Raw genomic sequence first — 13,469 nt, forward strand, 5'->3', positions numbered from 1 at the left:
AGGGGGGAGGGGTGGGGGGAGGGGAGGGAGGGGAGGGAGGGGAGGGGAGGGAGGGGGAGGGGAGGGGAGGGAGGGGGTGGGGAGGGAGGGGAGGGGAGGGAGGGGAGGGAGGGGAGGGGAGGGGATAGCTCCATTATTGGAGAATCCCTCCCCTATCTCCAAACAGGGGAGGGGGGCATGGGGGGAGGGGGTGGCAGGGGGGCAGGGGGAAGGGGGGCAGGGGGAAGGGGGGCAGGGGGAGGGGGAGGGGCAGGGGAGGGGGGCAGCGGGAGGGGAGGGGGGCAGGGGGAGGGGAGGGAGGGGGGCAGGGGGAGGGGAGGGAGGGGGGCAGGGTGAGGGGAGGGAGGGAGAGGGGGAGGGGAGGGGGGCAGGGGGAGGGGAGGGAGGGGGCAGGGGGAGGGGAGGGAGGGGGACAGAGGGAGGGGAGGGAGGGGGGCAGGGGGAGGGGGGCAGGGGAGGGGAGGGGGCAGTGGAGGGGGGGCAGGGGAGGGGGCAGGAGGGCAGGGGGAGGAGGGGGCAGGGGGAGGGGAGGGAGGGGGCAGGGGAGGGGAGGGAGGGGGGCAGGGGGAGGGGAGGGAGGGAGAGGGGGAGGGGAGGGGGGGCAGGGGAGGGGGAGGGGAGGGGGAGGGGAGGGGGAGGAGAGGGGGAGGGGAGGGGGAGGAGAGGGGGAGGGGAGGGGGAGGAGAGGGGGAGGGGAGGGGGGAGGAGAGGGGGAGGGGAGGGGGGAGGAGAGGGGGAGGGGAGGGGGAGGAGAGGGGGAGGGGAGGGGGAGGAGAGGGGGAGGGGAGGGGGGAGGAGGAGGGGAGGGGGAGGAGGAGGGGAGGGGGGGAGGAGAGGGGGGAGGGGAGGGGAGGGGGGAGGAGAGTGGGAGGGGAGGGGGGAGGAGAGTGGGAGGAGAGGGGGAGGGGGGAGGAGAGGGGGAGGGAGGGGGAGGAGAGGGGGAGGGGAGAGGGGGAGGGGAGAGGGGGAGGGGAGGGGGGGAGGGGAGAGGGGGAGGGGAGGGGGGAGGAGAGGGGGAGGGGGGAGGAGAGGGGGAGGGGGGAGGAGAGGGGGAGGAGAGGGGGAGGAGGGGAGGAGAGGGGGAGGAGAGGGGGAGGGGGAGGGGGGAGGGGAGGGGGAGGGGAGGGGGGAGGGGAGGGGGGGAGGGGAGGGGGGGGAGGGGAGGGGGGGGGAGGGGAGGGGGGAGGGGTGGGGGAGGGGAGGGGAGGGGGGAGTGGAGGGGAGGGGGGAGGGGGGAGGGGGAGGGGGAGGGGAGGGGGAGGGGGGAGGGGGGGAGTGGAGGGGAGGGGGGAGGGGGGAGGGGAGGGGGATGGGAGGAGGGGGGGGAGGGGAGGGGGAGGAGGGGGAGGAGAGGGGGAGGGGAGGGGGGAGGAGGGGGGAGGGGAGGGGGGGAGGAGGGGGGAGGGGAGGGGGGGAGGAGGGGGGGAGGGGAGGGGGGAGGAGGGGGGGAGGGGAGGGGGGAGGAGAGGGGGAGGGGAGGGGGAGGGGAGGGGGGAGGAGAGGGGGAGGGGAGGGGGGAGGAGAGGGGGAGGGGAGGGGGGAGGAGGAGGGGAGGGGGGAGGAGGAGGGGGGAGGGGGGAGGAGGAGGGGGGGAGGAGGGGGGAGGGGGGGGGGAGGGGAGGGGGAGGGGAGGGGGGAGGGGGAGGGGAGGGGGGGAGGGGGGAGGGGAGGGGGGAGGGGAGGGGGAGGGGGGAGGGGAGGGGGAGGAGAGGGGGAGGGGACGGGGGAGGAGAGGGGGAGGGGAGGGGAGGGGGAGGGGAGAGGGGGAGGCAAGGGGGAGGAGAGGGGGAGGGTAGGGGGAGGAGAGGGGGAGGGGAGGGGGAGGAGGGGAGGGGGAGGGGGGAGGGAAGGGGAGGGGGGAGGGGAGGGGAGGGGGGAGGGGAGGGGAGGGGGGGGGAGGGGAGGGGAGGGGGGGAGGGGGGAGGGGAGGGGGAGGGGAGGGAGGGGGGGGGAGGGGAGGGGGGAGGGGAGGGGGGGGAGGGGAGGGGAGGGGGGGATGAGAGGGGAGGGGGAGGGGGGAGGGGAGGGGGGGAGGGGAGGGGAGGGAGGGGAGGGGAGGGAGGGGAGGGGGGGGAGGGGAGGGAGGGGAGGGGAGGGGGGAGGGGGGGAGGGGAGGGGGGGGGAGGGGAGGGGGGGAGGGGAGGGGGGAGGGGAGGGAGGGGAGGGGAGGGGAGGGGAGGGGAGGGGAGGGAGGGGAGGGGAGGGAGGGGAGGGGGGAGGGGAGGGGATAGCTCCATTATTGGAGAATCCCTCCCCTATCTCCAAACATATACCACCCTGTTCTCACTGAGAATTCCACGGTAGGGAACTGGGGCAGCAGGAGGGCACAGTGGTTAGCACTGCTGACTCACAGCACCAGGGACCCTTGGTTACTGTCTGAGTGGAGTTTGCATGTTCTCCCCTTGTCTGTGTGGATTTCCTCCAGTTGCTCCGTTTTCCTTCCACAGTCCAAAAATGTGCAGGCTAGGTGGATAGGCAATGCTAAATTGCCCCTTAGTGTACAGTAGGACTGAAATTAGGGCCATTGGTGGGGTTACAGGCCTAGGTTGGGTGCTCCTTCGAAGCGTCTGTGCAGACTCGATGGGCCGAATGGCCTCCTTCTGTACTGTAGGTATTCTATGATGACACCCTGTCTCCAAGCACCCTCGTGCAATGGGACATTCTGTCTCCAAACTCCGTCTATCTCTCTCCTCCTTTAGTGTCCAGAGCTTCAGAAGCAATTTGGCTTGGTGGGCTCCCTGGAATGGAAGCAGCAGAGGCAGCTGATCAGATTGTCTCAATCTTCGTGACAAAGAAGCTCAATGTGCGCCTCATGCCCGTTGTTGGAGATGAAGATGGAGGAGACAGGGGAGAGGGAGAACCCTTCAAAAGGAATTAACTTTTGTTTGATTAATGAGTCCTACCAAAAGTTGATTTGTTTATAATCTTGTTTTTTTATTGTCACAAGTAGGCTTACATTAACACTGCAATGAAGTGACTGTGAAAAGCCCCGAGTTGCCACATTCCGGCGCCTTTTCGGGTACATTTGACATTTATCCTTATCATTAACTACAATAACATCAGCAGAAACAGAAGAGAAAATGCTGGACAATCTCAGTACATCTGGCAGCATCTGTAGGGAGAGAAAAGAGTTCACGTTTTGAGTCCAGATGACCCTTTGTCAAAGCAGAAACAGACTCCAGTCAACATATCTCAGTCCTGAATGTGATCAACAGTAAATCAATTCACTGCGGTTACTGGTGAACCTGCTGTTGTCTCAGCAGGGTGAATGTGCAATGAAGCCATTCCCACACATGAACAGTCTTTCCCCATCTGAACTCGCTGGTGTCTCAGTAGGTGAGCTGAGGTGGTGAATTCCTTCCTACACTCGGAGCAGGTGAATTGTCTCTCTCCAGTGTGAACCCGCTGATGTAACATCAGGGTAGATGATTCTGTTCCCACACTCGGAGGAGTTGTATGGTCTTCCCCAGTGTGAGCTCGCTGGTGTTTCAGCAGGTCAGGTGGCTGGCTGAATCCCTTCCCACAGTCATAGCAGATAAACGGTCTCTCCTCAATGTGACCATGTTGATGAGTTTCCAGGTCAGACAGGCAATTGAACTGTTTATCACAGTCCCCACATTTCCATGAATTTCCCCCAGTGTGGCTGCGCTTATGTTTTGACAGAGAAGTTGATTGGCTGAAGCCTTGTCCACACACACACAAAATCTGTGTACAGTTTCTCCCCACTGTGAACGGTGCTTTTTTCCGATGATGTTCAGGTTATGATAAATTGGGCGACTATCGGATTCTGATGTGATATTTGGTTTCAGTTTCCTGACTGCAAATCCTTCCCTTCTGATACCCTGTGAAATTGATTTAAAACAGAAAAAAGGGGGTGAGAGAGAACCCACAAAAACACAACATTGAGCTGAATGAATCTAGTCATTTGTGGGGCCGGCACTAGGAAAAAGTGATCATGAAAGTTAGTTGCTGGATTGTTGTAAAACCCAACTGGTTCACTAATGTCCTTCAGGGAAGGGAACCTGTCACCCTGTCTGGACAGTCCTCTAAAGGAGGAGAGAGATACCGGAGGGGTGGGGGGCTGATAGAAGTGAAGTGGGGAATGATCAGAAAATACCCCGGTTGCAGAGATAATCCGACCTTAGCGTACTTCACTCATATACTCATGAGAAATCAGACGAAGACTCTTGGGGTAACGGATCCAGTTTTATCATACATATACAGTGAGGACTCCTGATATTCCCAGTGCGACATCAGAGAAGCCAGATTTTTAAAAAAATATAAATGTATTTTCATTGTTTTTTTGAGCAAAGTATATTTACCGTTATGTACACAGAATAAGATATATATATATATATTTATAGAAGAGAAGGGCACACACAAACAAACCAAAAAAAAACGTTATATTAAAAAATAAAATAAAATAACTGGTAGGGTATTATGCATCAGCTCAACTGTAGCAACTCTGTACAACAGGCAAAATGATTTAAAACACATAAGTAGGCAACTGTTTGTTGTTGGGGGAGGGGGGGGAGACTGGGGAGGTAGATATACATTTGGGTGCCGGAGAAACAATTACAGAGGGCAATACTCGAATGGGTCTGGTGTTGGTGTTGTCGAGAAGCCAGATTTAATGATAATACAGACCGTACAAGAAATTAGATTCCATTACAAGAAATTAGCACATGCCAATCATTTGTTACTGGTTATCTATGTCCAATCATGACTATTAATTAAAGTTGCATGGCATTTAAAAATAATTAACCAATCATATTTGAGATCCGCATGCTTAATTAAACTATCCAATTATTACATAGGCATGTATGTCATCATGAAATTAGTGATATTGGTAGTCCGACATCTGGGATGTAGCCATCAATCATTTTCCTCCCTATCGCTATCAGCAGATATACTGGGGCCATCACAATGGTACCCTGTTACATATTGTAATATAGATAATATACAGACCTTGAATTGTAAACTATGCAGTTTCTCTGCTTGAAAACTAGCCTCTCAGAGACACATTGTGTCCTTGTAATACCTGTCACACTTGGCAATTCCCACAGTCTGAATTGAAGAATTCAACTTTGGCAGTTATCAATGTTGTTTTTTGCTGTTATTGCTGCTGTTAATTTGTTTAATCAATAAATTTAGAGTACCCAATTCTTTTTTTTCAATTGAGAGGCAATTTAGCATGGCCAATTCACCTACCCTGCACATCTTCTTTCTCGGGTTGTGGAGGTGACACCCACACAGGCACAGGGAGAATGTGCAAATTCCAAACGGACAGTGACCTGGGGTCGGGATCGAACCCGGGTCTTCGGCTTGGTGAGGCAGCAGTGCTAACCACTGCGCCACCCTTATTGCTGCTGTTAATAGCATCCAAGGCTGACCCATGTTCATTCAGTTGGGATTTGTTTATTAAAAATCCCTGTACTTGGAGGCAGCATGGTGGCGCAGTTGTTAGCACAGCTGCCTCAGGGCGCCGAGGTCCCAGGTTCGATCCCGGCTCTAGGTCACTGTGGAATTTGCTCATTCTCCAGTGTTTGCTTGGGTTTCGCCCCCACAATCCAAAGATGTGTACGGTAGGTGGATTGGCCACGCTAAATTGCCCCTTAATTGGAAAAAATTAATTGGGGACTCTAAAATTTAAAAAACAAATTCCTGTATCTGACATAAAATCTAACATTCTGACAATCAATTTGCGTCATTTTGTAATCTTTATTCTTCAAATTTACTTACTTTCTTCAAACTGCTTTTAAAGCTGAAAGCAAACAGTGATTTCCTTGTAATTGTTTCACTTTAGTTCCTGTATTCACTGCTTACCATATGCTTTGTTCTACACCGCGAGGATCAAATATAGATTGGGTGTCACTTTGTGGAACAACCTCCATTCAGTCTCTGAGCTTCACCCTGAGTTTCCTGTCACTTTCTATCTCCACCCAACTCCCTCTCTGTCCTTGGCCTCCTGCACTGTTCCAGTAAAGCTCAATGGGAGCTTGAGGAGCAGCAGATCATCTTTCTATTCAACACTTTACAACCTTTCATACTCAACATCAGGCTCAGCAGTTTCTGCAGCAACAAAGTTGGCAGGATCTGGAATACCCGAACGGAAAAGGTGCTGGAACCTGATTCCTATGTCCAGACTGGGCCCGCTTTGACCGAGATTCCCCAAAGGGTGGAATTGATTCCTCTCTCTGAACATTCTCACTTCTAATTAATATCAGTTCTCCAGGTGCAGTCTAACCAGATTTTGTGAATTCCAATCACACTGATATCTGAAATGTTCTGTCACACATAGAATGGAGAAACCTTTTTACTACTAAATTCAAAGGCTGACAACATCCAAGTCTTGATGAATTGAGTCTTTGTAAAATCTTGATGTGAAGTTCGGTTTGTGTTTCCTGTCTGCCAAACCTCCCCTTCCCATCCCCTGTAAACAAAATTTGCAAAATTCATTATTGTCAGTTGAGGATAAAAATTGAGAAGAGACAAAGCATTCTTTTGGTTTGAGTTTTGTGTACGGATTCCTCCCCTTCTAAGCCCCTGTAAAAGGAGTTTCCAAAATCTATCCGTGTCAGTTGAGGATGGAAACACACAATATTCTCTGCTCCTGCCTGGAGCAGGGTGATTATGCATTCTCCCTGCTGCACATCCACTCCCTAAAGGTGGCGACTGTTAACCCGGGTCTAAGGGAGAAATCCAGACGTTTCCCGCCCATTCTTTGTAACTTAAGACCTGGACTTTATATTTCTTCAAGGGTTTCGTCTGTTTCCAGCCTTCTAGACCTTACGAATGTTTCTGTTTTCTTTTTGACGAGGCTCATGAATTCCTCGTTATCCAAGGTTCCTGGAACTTGCCATACCTATCCGTCATCCTCACAGGAACATACTGGTCTTGAATTCTAATCAACTGATGTTTGAAAGACTCCCAAATGTTAGATATTGATTTACACTCAAAAGCGGCCCCCCAATCTAAATTCTTCAGTTTGTGCCGAATGTTGTAATTAGCCTTCCCCCAATTGAGCACCTTCACCCAAGGACTACTCTTATCCTTATCCAAGTATCTTAAAACCTAGGGAATTATAATAATATTTATTGTCACAAGTAGGCTCACATTAACACTGCAATGAACTTACTGTGAAAAGCCTCTAGTCGCCACATTCCGGCGCCTGTTCGGGTACACAGAGGGAGAATTCAGAATGTCTAAATTACCTTACAGCACGTCTTTCGGGACTTGCAGGAGGAAACAGGAGCACCCGGAGGAAACCCAGGCAGACACAGGGAGAACGTGCAGACTCCGCACAGACAGTGACCAAGTCTGGAATCGAACCTCAGACCTTGGAGCTGTGAAGCAACAGTGCTAACCACTGTGCTACCTTGCCACCCGGTATGGTCACGGTTCCCGAAATGCTCCTCTACTGAAACTTCGACCACCTGGCCGGGCTCATTCGCCAATACCAGGTCCAGTACAACCCATTCCCTTGTTGGACTATTTACATATTGTTTGAAGAAAGCCTCCTGGATGTACTGTACAAAGTCTGCTCCACCAAACCTGTCGCACTAAGTGAGTCCCAGTCAATATAGGGGAAGTTAAAATCACCACAACAACCCTGTTGCTTTTATATCTTTCCAAAATCTGTCTACATATCTGCTACTCTACATTCCACTGGCTGCTGCGAGACCTGTCGTAAAACCCCAACATGGTGATTGCACCCTTCCTATTCCTGAGTTCTTCCCATATTGCCTTGCTGCATGGCCTTCGGAATGTCCTCGCACAGTACAGCTGTGATATTCTACTTGACCAATAATGCAACTCCCTCAGCTCTTTTACACCCCGTCTATCCTGCCTGAAGCATCTAAATCCTGGGAGGTTCAGCTGTCAATCCTGTCGTTCCCTCAATTAATCTCTGTACTAATCCATGCTCCAAGTTCATCTGCCTTCCCTGTTTTATTTCTCACTTTGAAAAAAATGCACTTCAGACCACCACTTCTACTGTGTTCAGCAACTTCTCCCTCTTCCTCTTACTGACCTTATTCTCTAGTTTCTCCTCAGTTATTTCACCTGCCGACCTACTGCTCTGGTTCGCATGTTAGGAATGGGTTCGGAGACATTCCAGTTACATATTAAATATCTTTCCATGGGCCGGTGCAGACTCGATAGGCTGAATGGCCTCCTTCTGTACTGTAAATTCTATGATCTATGATATTAAATTGATGTTGAGTATCCAATAATTGACACTGATATGTAAAAGCATTGCAGGTGGCACTTGGGGTGGTGATAGAGTTTTGTATGGAGTGTGTTCAAGGAAAAAATAAAGGTGCTTGGGAAAGAAGCAGAACTCTGATCCAGCAGAGGGCAGTAGAGCAGAGCTGCTGATTGGTCGTTGCAGGGGAAATTTGCATACGTCCGTGTGCTCACCCTAACTTGGAGGCATACCTGAACAAGAGACCCTAGCTGTTCAAGTGAAGACAAGCATCCAGCAGAGGGCAGTAGAGCGGAGCTGCTGATTGGCCGTTGCAGGGGACATTTGCATACGTCCGTGTGCTCACCCTAACTTGGAGGCGTACCTGAACAAGAGACCCTAGCTGTTCAAGTGAAGACAAGCATGCAGTAGAGTGGAGCTGCTGATTGGCCGTTGCAGGGGAAATCTGCATACATCCATGTGCTCACCCTACCTTGGAGGCGGTTTGTGGAGGAGCTGTTGTCAAGCGACACTTAAACCCGAAACACTTCTTCAGTGTTTCCCTCCCTACCCCCTCCTCTAACCAAAAAAAACCAAACGATGTAAGGATCAAGAGGAAGGCTCGAGGGCAGGTAGAAGTGGAAAGTTGAACCGTGACGTCACAGCCTGCCGGTAAGGGATTGGCTGGTGACTGGTAAGTAGTTTTTCTTTTATTTTCCCTCCGGTGTTATCGTGCAGGGCGCAGAGGTTTCTGTGTGAGTGCTTGCTGAGAAGGGGAGTGAATAACAGGTAAGCTCTTTCTTTTTCTTTTTTTGTATCTAGAGGGGATGACAGGGAAGGTAGTGCAATGTTCCTCCTGCAGAGTGTTTGAGGTGAGGGACGCCGTCAGTGTCCCTGCTGATTTAATCTTTGGGAAGTGCACCCATCTCCAGCTCCTCAGAAACCGCGTTAGGGAACTGGAGCTGGAGTTGGATGAACTTTGGATCATTCGGGAGGCAGAGTTGGTCATCGATAGAAGCTTCAGAGATGCAGTTACTCCGAAGAATAAAGATAGATGGGTGACTGTGAGAGGGGCTGGGAGGAAGCAGTCAGTACAGGGATCCCCTGTGGCCGTTCCCCTTAGTAACAAATATACCGCTTTGGATACTGTTGGGGGGGGGGGGTACTTACCAGGGTTAAGCCATGGGGTACAGGTCTCTGGCACAGAGTCTGACCCTGTTGCTCAGAAGGGAAGGGGGTAGAGGAGTAGAGCATTAGTCAATGGAGACTCCATAGTTAGGGGGATAGATAGGAGATTCTGTGGGAATGAGAGAGACTCACGGTTGGTGTGTTGCCTCCCAGGTGCCAGGGTGTGTGATGTCTCGGATCGGGTTTTCGGGATCCTTTATGGGGAGGGGGAGCAACCCCGAGTCATGGTCCACATAGGTACCAACGACATAGGTAGGAAGAGGGATGGGGATGTAAGGCAGGAATTCAGGGAGCTAGGGTGGAAACTTAGATCTAGGACAAACAGAGTTATTATCTCTGGGTTGTTACACGTGCCACGTGATAGTGAGACGAGGAATAGGGAGAGAGAGGAGTTGAACGTGTGGCCACAGGGATGGTGCAGAGGGGAGGGTTTCAGATTTCTGGATAATTGGGGCTCATTCTGGGGTCGGTGGGACTTCTACAAATGGGATGGTCTACACCTGGACCAGAGGGGTACCAATATTCTGGGGGGGAAATTTGCTAATGCTCTTCGGGAGGGTTTAAACTAGTTCAGCAGGGGCTTGGGAACCTGAATTATAGCTCCAGTATACAGGAGGTTGAGAGTAGTGAGGTCATGAGTAGGGTTTCAAAGTTGCAGGAGTGTACTGGCAGGCAGGAAGGTGGTTTAAAGTGTGTCTTCTTCAATGCCAGGAGCATCCGGAATAAGGTGGGTGAACTTGCGGCATGGGTTGGTACCTGGGACTTCGATGTTGTGGCCATTTCGGAGACATGGATAGAGCAGGGACAGGAATGGTTGTTGCAGGTGGCGGGATTTAGATATTTCAGTAAGCTCAGGGAAGGTAGTAAAAGAGTGGGAGGGGTGGCATTGTTACTCAAGGACAGTATTACGGTGGCAGAAAGGACGTTTGATGAGGACTCGTCTACTGAGGTTGTATGGGCTGAGGTTAGAAACAGGAAAGGAGAGGTCACCCAGTATCCAGTCGATTTCGGCGGGAGAACAGCTGGTGAGTCAGTTTCAGCGGGAGCAGTGCGGAAGTGGTTGCTGGGAGGTAAATCTGTCCTTTAAAAGCACTTGTCTTTGCAGGGGCAGGCCAGTCGATTTCGGCGGGAGAACAGCTGGTGAGTCAGTTTCAGCGGGAGCAGTGCGGAAGTGGTTGCTGGGAGGTAAGTCTGTCCTTTAAAAGCACTTGTCTTTGCAGGGGCAGGCCAGTCGATTTCGGCGTGAGAACAGCTGGTGAGTCAGTTTCAGCGGGAGCAGTGCGGAAGTGGTTGCTGGGAGGTAAGTCTGTCCTTTAAAAGCACTTGTCTTTGCAGGGGCAGGCCAGTCGATTTCGGCGGGAGAACAGCTGGTGAGTCAGTTTCAGCGGGAGCAGTGCGGAAGTGGTTGCTGGGAGGTAAGTCTGTCCTTTAAATGCACTTGTCTTTGCAGGGGCAGGCCAGTCGATTTCGGCGTGAGAACAGCTGGTGAGTCAGTTTCAGCGGGAGCATTGCGGAAGTGGTTGCTGGGAGGCAAGTCTGTCCTTTAAAAGCACTTGTCTTTGCAGGGGCAGGCCAGTCGATTTCGGCGTGAGAACAGCTGGTGAGTCAGTTTCAGCGGGAGCAGTGCGGAAGTGGTTGCTGGGAGGTAAGTCTGTCCTTTAAAAGCACTTGTCTTTGCAGGGGCAGGCCAGTCGATTTTGGCGGGAGTGGAGCTGGCTGGTTAGTCAATTTCAGCAGGAGTTGAAAATTATTATTTTTTTAAAATTAGTGTTTTAGGCGGGAACAGGAAGTCGACCCGCGGACGTCTGGGAAGACCCTCACCAATAAATTCTGGTGGAGAGGAAACCCGAGACACTACACGTGTAGTGTCTCCCACCCGCCCTCCTCCTCTAACCTAATAATAAAACCATTGGTCTTGAGGTAAGTACCATATTTTATTGAGGTAAGTACCATATTTTATGAGGTAAGTACCATATTTTATGAGGTAAGTACCATATTTTATTATATTATTATTATTTTTTATAAAAAATTTAATTTAGTTGTTAGCCAGATCGTGGTAGAAAGTTGGAGGAATGGCAGGGAAGGGAGTGCAATGTTCCTCCTGCAGGATGTTTGAGGTGAGGGATGCAGTTAGTGTCCCTGCTGATTTTACCTGCAGGAAGTGCTGCCATCTCCAGCTCCTCCAAGACCGAGTTAGGGAACTGGAGCTGGAGTTGGAAGAACTTCGGATCATTCGGGAGGCAGAAGGGGTCATAGATAGCAGCTTCAGGGAATTAGTCACACCAAAGATTGGAGATAGGTGGGTAACTGTAAGAGGGACTGGGAAAAAGCAGTCAGTGCAGGGATCCCCTGCGGTCGTTCCCCTGACAAACAAGTATACCGCTTTGGATACTTGTGGGGGGGGGGACTTACCAGGGGTAAGCCATGGGGTACGGGCCTCTGGCACGGAGTCTGTCCCTGTTGCTCAGAAGGGAAGGGGGGAGAGGAGCAGAGCATTAGTAATTTGGGACTCTATAGTCAGGGGCACAGATAGGAGATTTTGTGGGAGCGTGAGAGACTCACGTTTGGTATGTTGCCTCCCAGGTGCAAGGGTACGTGATGTCTCGGATCGTGTTTTCCGGGTCCTTAGGGGGGAGGGGGAGCAGCCCCAAGTCGTGGTCCATATTGACACTAACGACATAGGTAGGAAAGGGGACAAGGATGTCAGGCAGGCTTTCAGGGAGCTAGGATGGAAGCTCAGAACTAGAACAAACAGAGTTGTTATCTCTGGGTTGTTGCCCGTGCCACGTGATAGTGAGATGAGGAATAGGGAGAGAGAGCATTTAAACACGTGGCTACAGGGATGGTGCAGGCGGGAGGGATTCAGATTTCTGGATAACTGGGGCTCTTTCTGGGGAAGGTGGGACCTCTACAGACAGGATGGTCTACATCTGAACCTGAGGGGCACAAATATCCTGGGGGGGAGATTTGTTAGTGCTCTTTGGGGGGGTTTAAACTAATGCAGCAGGGGCATGGGAACCTGGATTGTAGTTTTAGGGTAAGGGAGAATGAGAGTATAGAGGTCAGGAGCACAGATTTGACGTCGCAGGAGGGGGCCAGTGTTCAGGTAGGTGGTTTGAAGTGTGTCTACTTCAATGCCAGGAGTATACGAAACAAGGTAGGGGAACTGGCAGCATGGGTTGGTACCTGGGACTTCGATGTTGTGGCCATTTCGGAGACATGGATAGAGCAGGGACAGGAATGGATGTTGCAGGTTCCGGGGTTTAGGTGTTTTAGCAAGCTCAGAGAAGGAGGCAAAAGAGGGGGAGGTGTGGCGCTGCGAGTCAAGAGCAGTATTACGGTGGCGGAGAGGATGCTAGATGGGGACTCTTCTTCCGAGGTAGTATGGGCTGAAGTTAGAAACAGGAAAGGAGAGGTCACCCTGTTGGGAGTTTTTTATAGGCCTCCTAATAGTTCTAGGGATGTAGAGGAAAGGATGGCGAAGATGATTCTGGATAAGAGCGAAAGTAACAGGGTAGTTATTATGGGAGACTTTAATTTTCCAAATATTGACTGGAAAAGATATAGTTCGAGTACAATAGATGGGTCGTTTTTTGTACAGTGTGCAGGAGGGTTTCCTGAAACAATATGTTGACAGGCCAACAAGAGGCGAGGCCACGTTGGATTTGGTTTTGGGTAATGAACCAGGCCAGGTGTTGGATTTGGAGGTAGGAGAGCACTTTGGGGACAGTGACCACAATTCGGTGACGTTTACGTTAATGATGGAAAGGGATAAGTATACACCGCAGGGCAAGAGTTATAGCTGGGGGAAAGGCAATTATGATGCCATTAGACGTGACTTGGGGGGGATAAGGTGGAGAAGTAGGCTGCAAGTGTTGGGCACACTGGATAAGTGGGGCTTGTTCAAGGATCAGCTACTGCGTGTTCTTGATAAGTATGTACCGGTCAGACGGGGAGGAAGGCGTCGAGCGAGGGAACCGTGGTTTACCAAGGAAGTGGAATCTCTTGTTAAGAGGAAGAAGGAGGCCTATGTGAAGATGAGGTGTGAAGTTTCGGTTGGGGCGATGGATAGTTACAAGGTAGCGAGGAAGGATCT

The 13,469-nt window shown here is 52.2% G+C and overlaps 1 protein-coding gene and 1 long non-coding RNA gene across 2 annotated transcripts in view; one reads left to right on the forward strand and one right to left on the reverse strand.

Moving 5' to 3' along the window:
* Positions 1-13,469, forward strand: part of LOC140420791 (uncharacterized) — a 154,077-nt gene that overhangs the window by 18,554 nt on the left and 122,054 nt on the right. The gene's annotated exons all lie outside the window — the stretch shown is intronic.
* The window catches only part of LOC140420793 (uncharacterized), a 34,524-nt gene continuing 23,968 nt past the window's right edge, over positions 2,914-13,469 (reverse strand). The window contains exon 2 of the long non-coding RNA XR_011946570.1: positions 2,914-3,842. This is a non-coding gene — a long non-coding RNA (uncharacterized lncRNA). The remainder of the gene's footprint in view (positions 3,843-13,469) is intronic.

This window comes from Scyliorhinus torazame, chromosome 5 (genome assembly GCF_047496885.1).
Source record: "Scyliorhinus torazame isolate Kashiwa2021f chromosome 5, sScyTor2.1, whole genome shotgun sequence".
NCBI lineage: Eukaryota > Metazoa > Chordata > Chondrichthyes > Carcharhiniformes > Scyliorhinidae > Scyliorhinus > Scyliorhinus torazame.